General features: G+C 49.0%; 1 pseudogene across 1 annotated transcript; it reads left to right on the plus strand.

The window, feature by feature from the left end:
* Window positions 1-3,788: 3,788 nt before the first annotated feature.
* LOC147091250 (zona pellucida sperm-binding protein 4-like) lies at window positions 3,789-7,828 on the plus strand (annotated as a pseudogene). The gene is made up of 8 exons (XR_015075136.1): window positions 3,789-4,015; window positions 4,554-4,732; window positions 4,915-5,157; window positions 5,242-5,431; window positions 6,485-6,632; window positions 6,782-6,854; window positions 7,491-7,604; window positions 7,677-7,828. The product of XR_015075136.1 is annotated as a zona pellucida sperm-binding protein 4-like (transcript).
* Window positions 7,829-11,022: the final 3,194 nt, after the last annotated feature.

Genomic DNA, 11,022 nt, shown 5'->3' on the forward strand with positions numbered 1-11,022 from the left:
AAAAATCACTGGTTAGGCCTTAGCTGTAGTATTGCATCCAGTAATGGGCACCACACTTTAGGAAGGATGTCCAGGCCTTCGAGAGGGTGCAGAGGAGATTTACTGGAATGGTTCCAGGGATGAAAGTCTTCCGTTATGTGGAGAGACTGCAGAAACTGAGGGTTTTTCTCCTTAGAGCAGAGAAGGTTAATGGAAGATTTAATATAGATGCTCAAAATTATGAGGGGTTTTCATAGAGATTATATGAAGAGACTGTTCCCACTGGCAGTAGGGTCAGCAACAAGAGGACGCTGATTTCAAACAATTGCCAAAGACCAGGGGGGAGATGAGGAGAATTTGTTTACACAGCGAGTTGTTGTGATCTGGAATGCGCTGCCTGAAAGGATGACGGAAGCAGATTCAGAAATACCACTCCCAAGGTAATTGGATATGTGCTTGAACAGGAGCAATTAGCAGGGCCATGGGGAAAGAGCAGGGACTGGGATTTATTGGATAGCTCTTTCAAAGGCCGACACAAACACGATGGGCCGAACAGCCTCCTTCGGTGCTGTATCACTCTGATTCCAGGAGATGGGGTCTCTGAGAGGGGTTAGGTGTGGTGCTGAATCAATGTTCCCCAACGTCCACGGGATGGAAGCTGCCTCGCTGCACCGCAACGTACCGAGTCTCTCATTGACACAAACAACACGATTATCATTTAGAATTATCGGTTTCTCCAGTTAATGAGACTCGGTGTCTAAATTCTATTAGTGCTGCCTCCTTAAGAGGGACACTTGTGGAGCTGACTCTTCTCATTACCGGCAATTGCCAATTTAAAGTCAACTACAATTTCCACACTTTTGTACACTATACCTCTATTTATGAAGCCCAGAATGCCGTAAGCCTTTTTAACTGCTTTCTCAACCTGTCCTTCCACCTTCAACGATTTGTGCACACATACCCCCAGGTCTCTCTGTTCCTGCACCCCCTTCAGGATTGGACCATTGAGTTTATGTGTCCTCTCCTCATTCTTTCTACCAAAATCTATCACTTCACAATTTTCCGTGCTAAATTTCATCTGTCACGTGTCCGCCCATTTCACCTGCCAGTCTATGTCTTCCTGACTTCTGTCACTCTCCTCCTCACTGTTCACTATACTTCCAAGTTTTGTCTCATCTGCAAATTTTGAAATTGTGCCCTGTACACCCATGTCCAAGTCATTAATATGTATCAAGAAAAGCAGTGGTCCTAGAACCGACCCCTTAGGAACACCACTGTATACCTTCCTCCAGTCCAAAAAACAACCGTTCACCACTACTCTCTGTTTCCTGTCACTCAGCCAATTCCGTATCCATGTCCACTGTCCCTTTTATTCCATGGGCTTCAACTTTGCTGGCAAGCATATTATGTGGCACTTTGTCGAACGACTTTTTGAAATCCATGTTCACTACGTCAACTGCATTATCCTCATCAATCCTCCCTGTTACCTCATCAAAAAACTCAAACAAGTTAGTTAAACACGATTTGACTTTAACAAATCCATGCTGGCTTTCCTTAATTAAACCACACTTTCCAAGCGACTGTTAATTTTGTCCCTGATTACTGTTTCTAAAAGCTTCCCCGCTACCGAGGTCAAACTGAATGGCCTGTAGTTGCTGGGTTTATCTTTAAACACTTTTTTGAAAAAGGGAATAATATTTGCAGTTCTCCAGTCCTCTGGCACCACCCCCGTATCTAAGGAGGATTGGAAGATAATGGCCAGTATCACCGCGATTTCTTCCCTAAATTCCCGCAGCATCCTAGGATGCATCCCATCCGCTCCTGGTGATTTATCTACTTTAAATACAGCCAGCCTTCCTAATACCTCTTTTTATCAATTTTTATCCTATCAAGTATCTCCACTACCTCCTCCTTTACTATGTCTATGGCAGCATCCTCTTCCTTGGTGAAGACTGATGCAAAATACTCATTTAGTACCTCAGCCATACCCTCTGCCTCCATGAATATGTCTCCTTTTTGGTCCCTAATCGACCCCGCCCCTCCTCTTACTACCCTTTTACTATTTATATGCCTATAGAAGACTTTTGGATTACCTTTTATGTTGGCTGCAATTCTATTCTCATACCCTCTCTTTGCCCGTCTTATTTGATTTTTCACTTCTCCTCTGACCTTTCTATATGTAGCCTGATTCTCAGATGCATTTGCAACTTGACATCTGTCATACGCGCTCTTTTCTGCTTCATCATATTCTCTATCTCTTTCATCATCCAGCGAGCCCTGACTTTAGTTGCCCTGCCTTTCCCCCTCGTTGGAAAGTACCTCAACTGCACCTGAACTATTTCCTCTTTAAAGGCAGCCTATTGTTCATCACAGTTTTGCCTGCCAATCTTTGATTCCAGTTTACCCGGGCCATCACACTGAAATTGCATTTCCCCCTGTTAAACATTTTTACTCTAGATTGCTCCCTGTCCTTTTTCATAGCTAACCAAAACATTATGATACTATGATTACTGTTCCCTAAATGTTCACCTATTGAAACTTGCTCCACCTGACCAACCTCATTCCCCAGTCTGGAGTACAGTTATGTTGAAAGACTGAAGAAGCTGGTGTTGTTCTCCTTGGAGCAGAGAAAATTGAGAGGAGATTTGATAGAGGTGTTCAAATCCATGAGGGGTGTGGACAGAGTAGATAGAGAGAAACTGTTCCCATTGGCAGAAGGGTGGAGAACCGGAGGACAGAGATTTAAGGTGATTGGCAAAAGAACCAAAGGCCACGAAAGAAAGACTTTTTTACGCAGCGAGTGGTTAGGATTTGGAATGTTCTCCCTGAAAGGGCGGTGGAGGCAAATTCAATCACAGCTTTGAAAAGGGAGTTGGATAAGTATCTGAAGGCAAGAAATGTGCAGGGCTACGGGGAAAGGGCGGGGGAGTGGGAGTGGCTGAAGTGCTCTTGCAGAGAGCCGGCACGGGCTCGACGGGCCGAATGGCCTCCATCCCCGCTGTAACCATTCTATGATTCGATGATTCTATGACCATGTGCTGTAACTTTAAAAAAGATTAAAAGGAAATTGAACAAATTAAATTAAAGCACTGTTCCTTATGGTGATGCAGCACTCCAGTCCCTGCGGTGCCCACCGGTCTCGGAATGCCTCGAGCGTGCCGGCAGACACCGCGTGCTCCATCTCCAGGGCCACCCAGGGGTGAACGTGGCCGTGGAAGAGAGGTGGGCCGAATGAACCCCTGGACCGCCTGCTGCCTGGACCAGTTAATGGGCACTTTGGCCAGGCCCAGGAGCAGTCCCACAAGGAGGTCCCCGACCTGCCCGCTCCCCTCCGCACCGGGTGGCCGTAGATCAGGAGAGTGGGACTGAAGTGCAGCCAAAAATCGAGGATCAGCCCCTTCAAATAATGGAAGAGAGGCTGCAACCTCTCACACTCGGTATAAACATGGACAATCTGGGTCTATGGGAACGAGACACGTTCAGCGTTTCTTTATTGATGAACTGAAACAGAATATAAGGAAATAAACATGTACAGACTCTTAAAGAACAGACATTGTGTTCAACCGATGTAAATTTAATCATACTTTACAACTTCAAATAAATACACATCTATATTTTGTTAAAACACAGTTCCCTCCACTCAAGGAGCAGAAAACACAAGGCCCCAATATCTCCGTGTGCCCCGTGGGAATGCGGGTTCACATGGGGAGCCCGTGGGACAATCAGACCATTCATTTACTGCGGGTTAAACAGGGGATAAAAAGGGGGAGTTGGCTCTACAGCCTCACTTACCTGGGAGCCTCGCTTGTTAGAATGGAGGGGCTGCGGGTTCTGGGCTTGTTCTTTCTTACAATCTGTTCATCTCAGCCGCCCTCTCTCCTTCTCCCCGCCGATCAATGTTGGCTGTCTCCCAAATTCCGCCAAGACTGCGGCTTTGGGGGAATTGAAGGCAGTGAGTGTGTGCGGAGAGGCTGCTGCTTTGATGCCGGGAGCCGGGATGTGCCGCCGTGTTTCTATTCACTCCACAATCTGCCAGGTGGGTGTATTCTCGGCTCGCCTATATTCTGGGCCAGGGCTTCCCAGGACCAGCCGCAATCTAACTGCACTGGGGATTCCCTGGACAGTATCCTCTCTCTCCTCCTGTCCTGAAACATCAGCTGGAGACTCCAACCTCTCCAGTCCGGGAGCTGGCGGGTTTACGAACTGTTCAATTCTACAGTTTGAAAGTCTGATCATTGAGATCCTGACCCAGGATCTTTCCTTCCTTCTCTATGCGACTTGGGACTTCTGATGGTTGAATTGCGCCCCAGGATAGGAGGGCAGAGTGAAGATCAGTCCCTGGCTGGCACTGACCGGACAGGCTGTGGATTTGATGCCGGTCTTGAGTGTAACCAGTCCAGTAGGGATGGAGTTGGTGAACCCGTCTCCATTAGATGGAGAATTGGGGAGTGGACGGGGAGAGAAGGAAACTAGAAGCTGGTGCTGAGCTGGGCGGAGTTTCTCCCCCTCCCGGTAACTTTTCCCTTGCCATTCCCCGTGCAGCAACTAACCGCCTTTCATTGACTCTCTTGCAGTGTGCACCAAGGATGGGCGGGTCCTGATCGCCATCTCCAAGGATTTGACGCTGCCTCCTGTAGACCTGACAACGGTCCATCTGAAGGATGGACACGGAGCGGAGTGCAGTCCGACCGTGGCCTCTGCAGACACTGTGCTCTTTCAGTTCGCAGTCACTGAGTGTGGCACTACTCAGCGGGTAGGTATTGTGGGCTGGGAGCCCCATCAATGGCTGTCAGTCGGGTGGGAAAGAGGGGGTCTAAATGGCAATGGGGGCCCTTAAAGACGCTACATGTGATCAGGCAATGGCAGACTTGCTCAATTTCTCTGCAATCGGTCTACTCCTGGTCCTCTGTAATGATGGTCTTCTGTCTCTTGTAGCTGGACGGGGTGAACGCCGTCTATGAAACGGATGTGTTGGGTCAGTTTGAGATCTTGGATGGAGCTTTGGGATCGGTGACCCGGGACAGCCGTGTCCGTTCTCTTGCAGGCTCCATGTCCAGTGCAGTTACAAGGGGAGCCAGGAGTCTGAACTGCAGGTGAATCCCCGAGTTTACAGCCTTTCTCCGCCACTGCCTGCCACTGAGGCCGGGATCCTGGTTCTGGAGCTGAGAATAGCGAGAGGTAGCGAGTGCTGCTGATGGTTAGTGTCCAACTTCAGGCGCTCTCTCTCCAAATAGTGGCCGTCCTTCATCTTTCTCTTTGCAGATGGTGGCTACCGGAGCTGGTACGTGGCCAGTGACTACCCGATCCTGAGTGTGCTCCGGGACCCCGTGTTTGTGGAGGTTCGAGTCCTGAACCGGAACGATCCGTCCCTTGTGCTGGTGCTCAATGACTGCTGGGCGACCCCCACCCCCGAGCCGCATTCGGGGCTCCGATGGGACCTCCTGGTGGGCAGGTAAGGCAGCGAGTGAGGGACCTTGGGGCAGGTTGGGGAGGGGGGGCGACATGGACTCGGTTCACTCGGTTAATCCCGGGGATGAGGGGATGGACATATAAGGAGAGGTTGAGTAGATTGGGACTCTACTCATTGGAGTTCAGAAGAATGAGAGGCGATCTTATTGAAACATATAAGATTGTGAAGGGGCTTGATCGGGTGGATGCGGTGACGATGTTCCCAATGGTGGGTGAAACTCGAACTAGGGGGCATAATCTTAAAATAAGGGGCTGCTCATTCAAAACTGAGATGAGGAGAAACTTCTTCACTCAGAGGGTGGTAGGTTTGTGGAATTTGCTGCCCCAGAAAGCTGTGGAAGCTACATCATTAAATAAATTTAAAACAGAAACAGATAGTTTCCTAGAAGTAAAGGGAATTAAGGGTTACGGGGAGCGGGCAGGAAATTGGACATGAGTCTAGGTTCGGAATGGTCATGGCCCTGTGGGTAGCGGAGTGGGCCCAGGGGCCGTGTAGCCTTGTTCTGTGTTCTAATTCTGTGTTAGATTTCAGGAGATGGTTTTATTCCTGTTCCTGGCTGGGGTGGAGATCGCCTTTACAGAAGGTAAGTACTGTAGAAAATATAGGGACAGAGTGATCTCCTGGAAGAATTTCGATCGCCTAGATGGGTCGGAGAGGAATTTCCCAGATTTTTTTCTCCCAAATTGGCCATTGGGTCTTTATCTGGTTTTTCGCCTCTTCCGGGAGATCACACGGGTTCGGGTGGATGCAGAGTGAGAGAAGATTTGAGGTTAGGATCAGATCAGCCATGATCTTATTGAATGGTGGAGCAGGCTCGAGGGGCCGATTGGCCTACTCCTGCTCCTATTTCTTATGTTCTTAAGGAACGGCCAATAATCAAACCAATCTGAGCTCCAGGTTGACGATTGGTGACTTGAATGGACTGGTTTCTTTATCTAGTCTAATCTCGGGACTTTGCTTTGATGTGCCGCTGTAACTCTGTAGTTGGGAGTTCCAGGTGCCCTCTCCATATAACCCGCTCTTTCTCTGTTCCAGGTGCCCCTTTACTGGAGACAATTACAAAACCCGCCTCCTCCCGGTAGACGCCGCTTCCCATTTGCCATTCCCAACTCACCATAATCGGTTTGTAGTCAGCACTTTCGCTTTCTGGGACCGAGTTTCGGGCCGGGCTCTGAGCGGGGAGGTGAGTTTCCTTCAGTCTTTCTCTTGGTTGAACTTGTTCCCTGGGTCTTGCTCACAGTGAGGAGGCCCCTGTTGACCCTTTGACTGTAGAAGCATGAATCTCCTGACTGGGATCTGTGGCACTGACCAGACCGCACTGTCTCTTTTCAGGTTCACTTCCACTGCAGTGCTGAGGTTTGCTTCCCTTCCACCCGAGAGAACTGCACGGCTCCCTGCAGCCCCAGTAAGTAGCTGGGATCTGACTAGAAACTGAACCCTGATGGGGAGGGGTGGGTGTGGGGCATCTGGACACTGGCCTCACTCAGCAAGGGCCCAACACTGGGCACAGGAGCAGTGTCCTCAATCTGCCCGCTCAACTCTATCCCAGTTAGTCTATTGCAGAATAGCAATCTGGCTCAGCGGCTCTGAGCACATCTTGCACTAGTTCTGAATGGAACCCACCTCTGGCCTTGAACATTGATCTAGCATCCTGCTGTCACCGGGAGTTCCAGGGTGGCATCGAACCGATATCTGGGGGAGACCTGGGCAATGTGTGTATGTCCAGTGTAGCCGCTAGTCAAACTAGTGCTTCAAAACGGGTCTCTTTCCCTCCCCCGCCCCCAGGAGACCAGACTGGCCATTGGACCCGTCAACGACTGCAAACTTTGCTGGGTTGAAGCGGGTCTTTCTGAGAATAGGGAGTGAATCTTAGTCTGACAGTGAGGGAACCGTATTTAACTAGTCCAATCTCACTCCGGTGCTCACTGCCCGAGGGTTTTTGTATTGGGCCATCGGATTGACCACCTGATTTGGGGCTTCAGACAGCTGCACATTGAATCGCCCACCTTGAACTCTTGTCTCTGTCTCTTGTCTCCCCCAGAGAGGCTAAGAAGCGCCGATGTTCGGGCTGGGTCCCTGGTGACTGCTGATGGAGCCATCATTTTCCTGGAAGATGAGGAGCGATTGGCTGCTGGGATCCACCAGGAAGAGAAAGGTAAAGGAGGCCCCTGCCGCTGTCTAGTGATGGAGTAACTGGTGCCCATCTAACCCTCCCTTCTCCCCACAGATGCTGCTGCTGATTCCCCCTCCCGTGTTGTTCCTGGAGTCGCGGTTGGGGTAGCTCTGCTCTCCGTGGCCCTGTTGGTTGGGACTGTTGCCATGTGGAAAATGAACCATCGCCGCAGGGTGGGCTCCGAGTGCAGCTCCATGGAACTGTAGATGTGTCTGTTGGGTAATAAACCCCTGTTATACATGAAACCTGATCTCGTTATATTCCAAATTCTGGCTGGATTTTACTGTCCTTGTGTTAATTGGTAGCCTGTTTTGAGAATCTATTGGGCCGCTTCTCTCAGCTGCCTTAACAATTGTGCCTGCCCAAAAAAAATCAGCCAAATTTGAGTTCCAGAGCAGTTTTCTATTCGTTCCTGGGATGTGAGTGTCACTGCCACGGCAGAGTTTATTGCCCTTGTGGTGGTGGTGAGGTGCCTTCTTGAACTGCTGCAGTCTGTGGTGAAGATACACTCCCAGTGCTGTTAGGGAGGGAGTTTCAGGATTTTGACCCAGTGATGAAGGAATGGCGATATTACCAAGTCAGGATGTTGTGTGATTTGTAGGTGGTGGTGTTCCCATGCACTTGCTGCCCTTGTCATTCTAGGTGGAAGAGGTCACCGGTTTGGGAGGTGCTGCTGGAGCAGCCTTGGCGAGTTGCTGCAGTGCATCTTGTAGATGGTCCACAGTGCACCGGTGGGGCAGTGAATGTGTAAGATGGTGGATGGGGTGCCAATCAAGCGGGCTGCTTTGTCCTGGATGGAGTAGCGCTTCAAGTGGTGTTGGATCTGTACTCATCCAGGCAAGTGGAGAGTATTCCATCACACTTAGATTTGAACTCCAGATGCTTGGAGATTACTGGATCTGTGACTGGAGCCTGGCAGAGATACAGGTCTCCAGGCTCCCATTGTTTCACTGGTCAGGGGTGATGTGGGTACATGTGACTGGCATTCTCTACAGGTAAACTACAATAAATGGTTGGGTTGGGCCTCACTAAAGCGGCAGTGGAAACATTGGGCTAGAAATTCAGTTGTTAGTGCCGGAGAAGTGGGGCGCGAAGCAGCTAGCACCCAGGCATGGCGCGATCTGCACCTCTCGAACTTCAGTCAAGATTTAGCGGCAGCACAAAACTGCAGTGCCCACTCAGAAGCGCGCACAGATCCTGAAGTCATTTCATGGTGCAACGCCCTTGGGGCACCCTGATCTGGAACTTCAGTGGCACCCCCTCTGTGCGCCTGGCGACCCCAGCGACTGGTAGGGGGAACGGTTCCCAGTTGCTGCGGGGGGTGCTATTTAAGGGGTACTCTTCCTGTATTATAAGTGGCAGCCATTTTGTGCCAATCCTTCTGGGGGAGAGCTTTCTGCTTTGACTCAGTGCTCGCACAGGTACTTCTGGCTTCAGGCCAGAGCTTTGTACTTGGATTTAACTTTCAGTGCCACAGCCTAGAGTCGCCACATCTAATAGGGGCTGCAATGGGTGGAAACGTTGGCTTTCTGCATTGCATTCAAACGACTCCGATGCCGTGAGTGCCAATCGTGGCCAGACAGAAGGGCCAACAGGTGTTGGCACAGGAGGCCTTGCCTACCCAGGCTATACCGCCAGCAGTTCTCATATCTGGACATGTCTGAGGAGTAGTGTGTTCGGAGGCTGTGATGCAGAAGGGAGGTGGTCACTGAGATCTGCCACCTGCTTCGCAGAGATCTGCAGCCACAGATGAGGAGCAGGATGTCTGTCGGTGGCAGTGAAGGTGATGGTGGCTCAACTTCTATGTCACTGGCTCCTTCCAATCTGCTATTGGGGACATTGCCAATATCTCCCAGTTCGCGGTACATTGCTGCATCCAGCAGGTGACAAATGCCCTTTTCAGATGAGAGGTTCTGCTGAGTGAGTTTGAGCAGCTAGGGGTCAAATTAAAAAGCAGAACCACAAGGGTAATAATCTCTGGATTACTACCTGAGCCACATGCAAATTTGGCTAGGGTAAATAAAATTAGTTAAATACGTGGCTCCAAAGCCTGGTGTGGGAGAAATGGGTTTTGCTTCCTTGGACACTGGCATCAGTACTGGGACAGGAGAGAGCTGTTCTGTTGGGATGCACTTCACTTGGCCAGTGCTGGGACGAGAGTGCTGGCGAATCGAATAACTAGGGCTGTAGAGCGGGCTTTAAACTAATTAGGGGGGGTGGGGAGGATTGAAGAGCGAAAAATGACAGAGAAGGCAATAGAGCAAGGTAGCAGTGGGGGAATTAAAAACCAGAGCGTGTCAGGAAGGGACAGAATGTATAATAAAGGTAAAGTAGTAAAAGCAGGAATAAATTGCCAAAAGATATTAAAGTTCTTTATCTGAATGCACGCAGCATTCGTAACAAAATTGAGCTGAGTTGACGGTACAAATAACTACACATGGGTATGATCTGGTGGCCATTACGGAAACATAGCTGCAAGATAATCATGACTGGGAACTAAACATACAAGGGTATTTGACAATTAGGAAGGACAGACAGGAAGGAAAGGGAGGTGGGGTTGCTATGTTAATCAAGGATGGAATCACTGCAATAGTCAGAAATGATATTGGGTCAAAGGATCAGGGTAGTGAAATAGTTTGGGTGGAGATGAGGAATAAGAAGGGGGGGGGAAAGTCACTAGTGGGCGTAGTCTATAGGCCTCCTAACAGTTGTAACTCTCTGGGTCGGATTATAAATCAGGAAATAGTTGGGGCTTGTAATAAGGGAACAGCTATAATCATGGGGGATTTTAACTTTCATATGGGCTGGACTAATCAAATTGGGCATGGCAGCCTTGAGGAAGAGTTCATCGAGAGTATTTGCAATGGGTTCCTTGAGCTGTATGTAACTGAACCAACCAGGGGGTAGGCAATCTTAGATCTGGTGTTGTGTAATGAGACCGGATTAATAAAAATGTCGTCGTAAAGGATTCCCTTGGAATGAGTGACCATAATATGGTTGAATTCCAAATTCTGTTTGAGGGTGAGTTGGATCTCAAACCAGCATACTGAGCTTAAATAAAGGAGACTGTGAAGGTATGAGAGTAGAATTGACTAAAGTGGACTGGGAAAACAGATTCAAGTGTAAGACGGTACAAGAGCAGTGGTCTACATTCAAGGAGATATTTCACATCTTTCAAGCTAAATATATTCCACTGAGGAAAAAGGGAGTAAAAGAAAAGACAGCCATCTGTGGCTTAGTAAAGTAATAAAGGATAGTATCCAACTGAAAACAAGGGCATATCAAGTAGCCAAATCTAGTGGGAGGATAGAAGATTGGGAAGCATTTAAAAGCCAGCAAACAATAACTAAAAGATTAATTACAAAAGGGAAGATAGATTATGAAAGTAAACTAGCAACAA

The sequence above is a fragment of the Somniosus microcephalus genome, unplaced genomic scaffold (assembly GCF_052327205.1).
Source record: "Somniosus microcephalus isolate GS21.2 unplaced genomic scaffold, FLI_Smic_1.0 unresolved_chr3, whole genome shotgun sequence".
Classification (NCBI taxonomy): domain Eukaryota; kingdom Metazoa; phylum Chordata; class Chondrichthyes; order Squaliformes; family Somniosidae; genus Somniosus; species Somniosus microcephalus.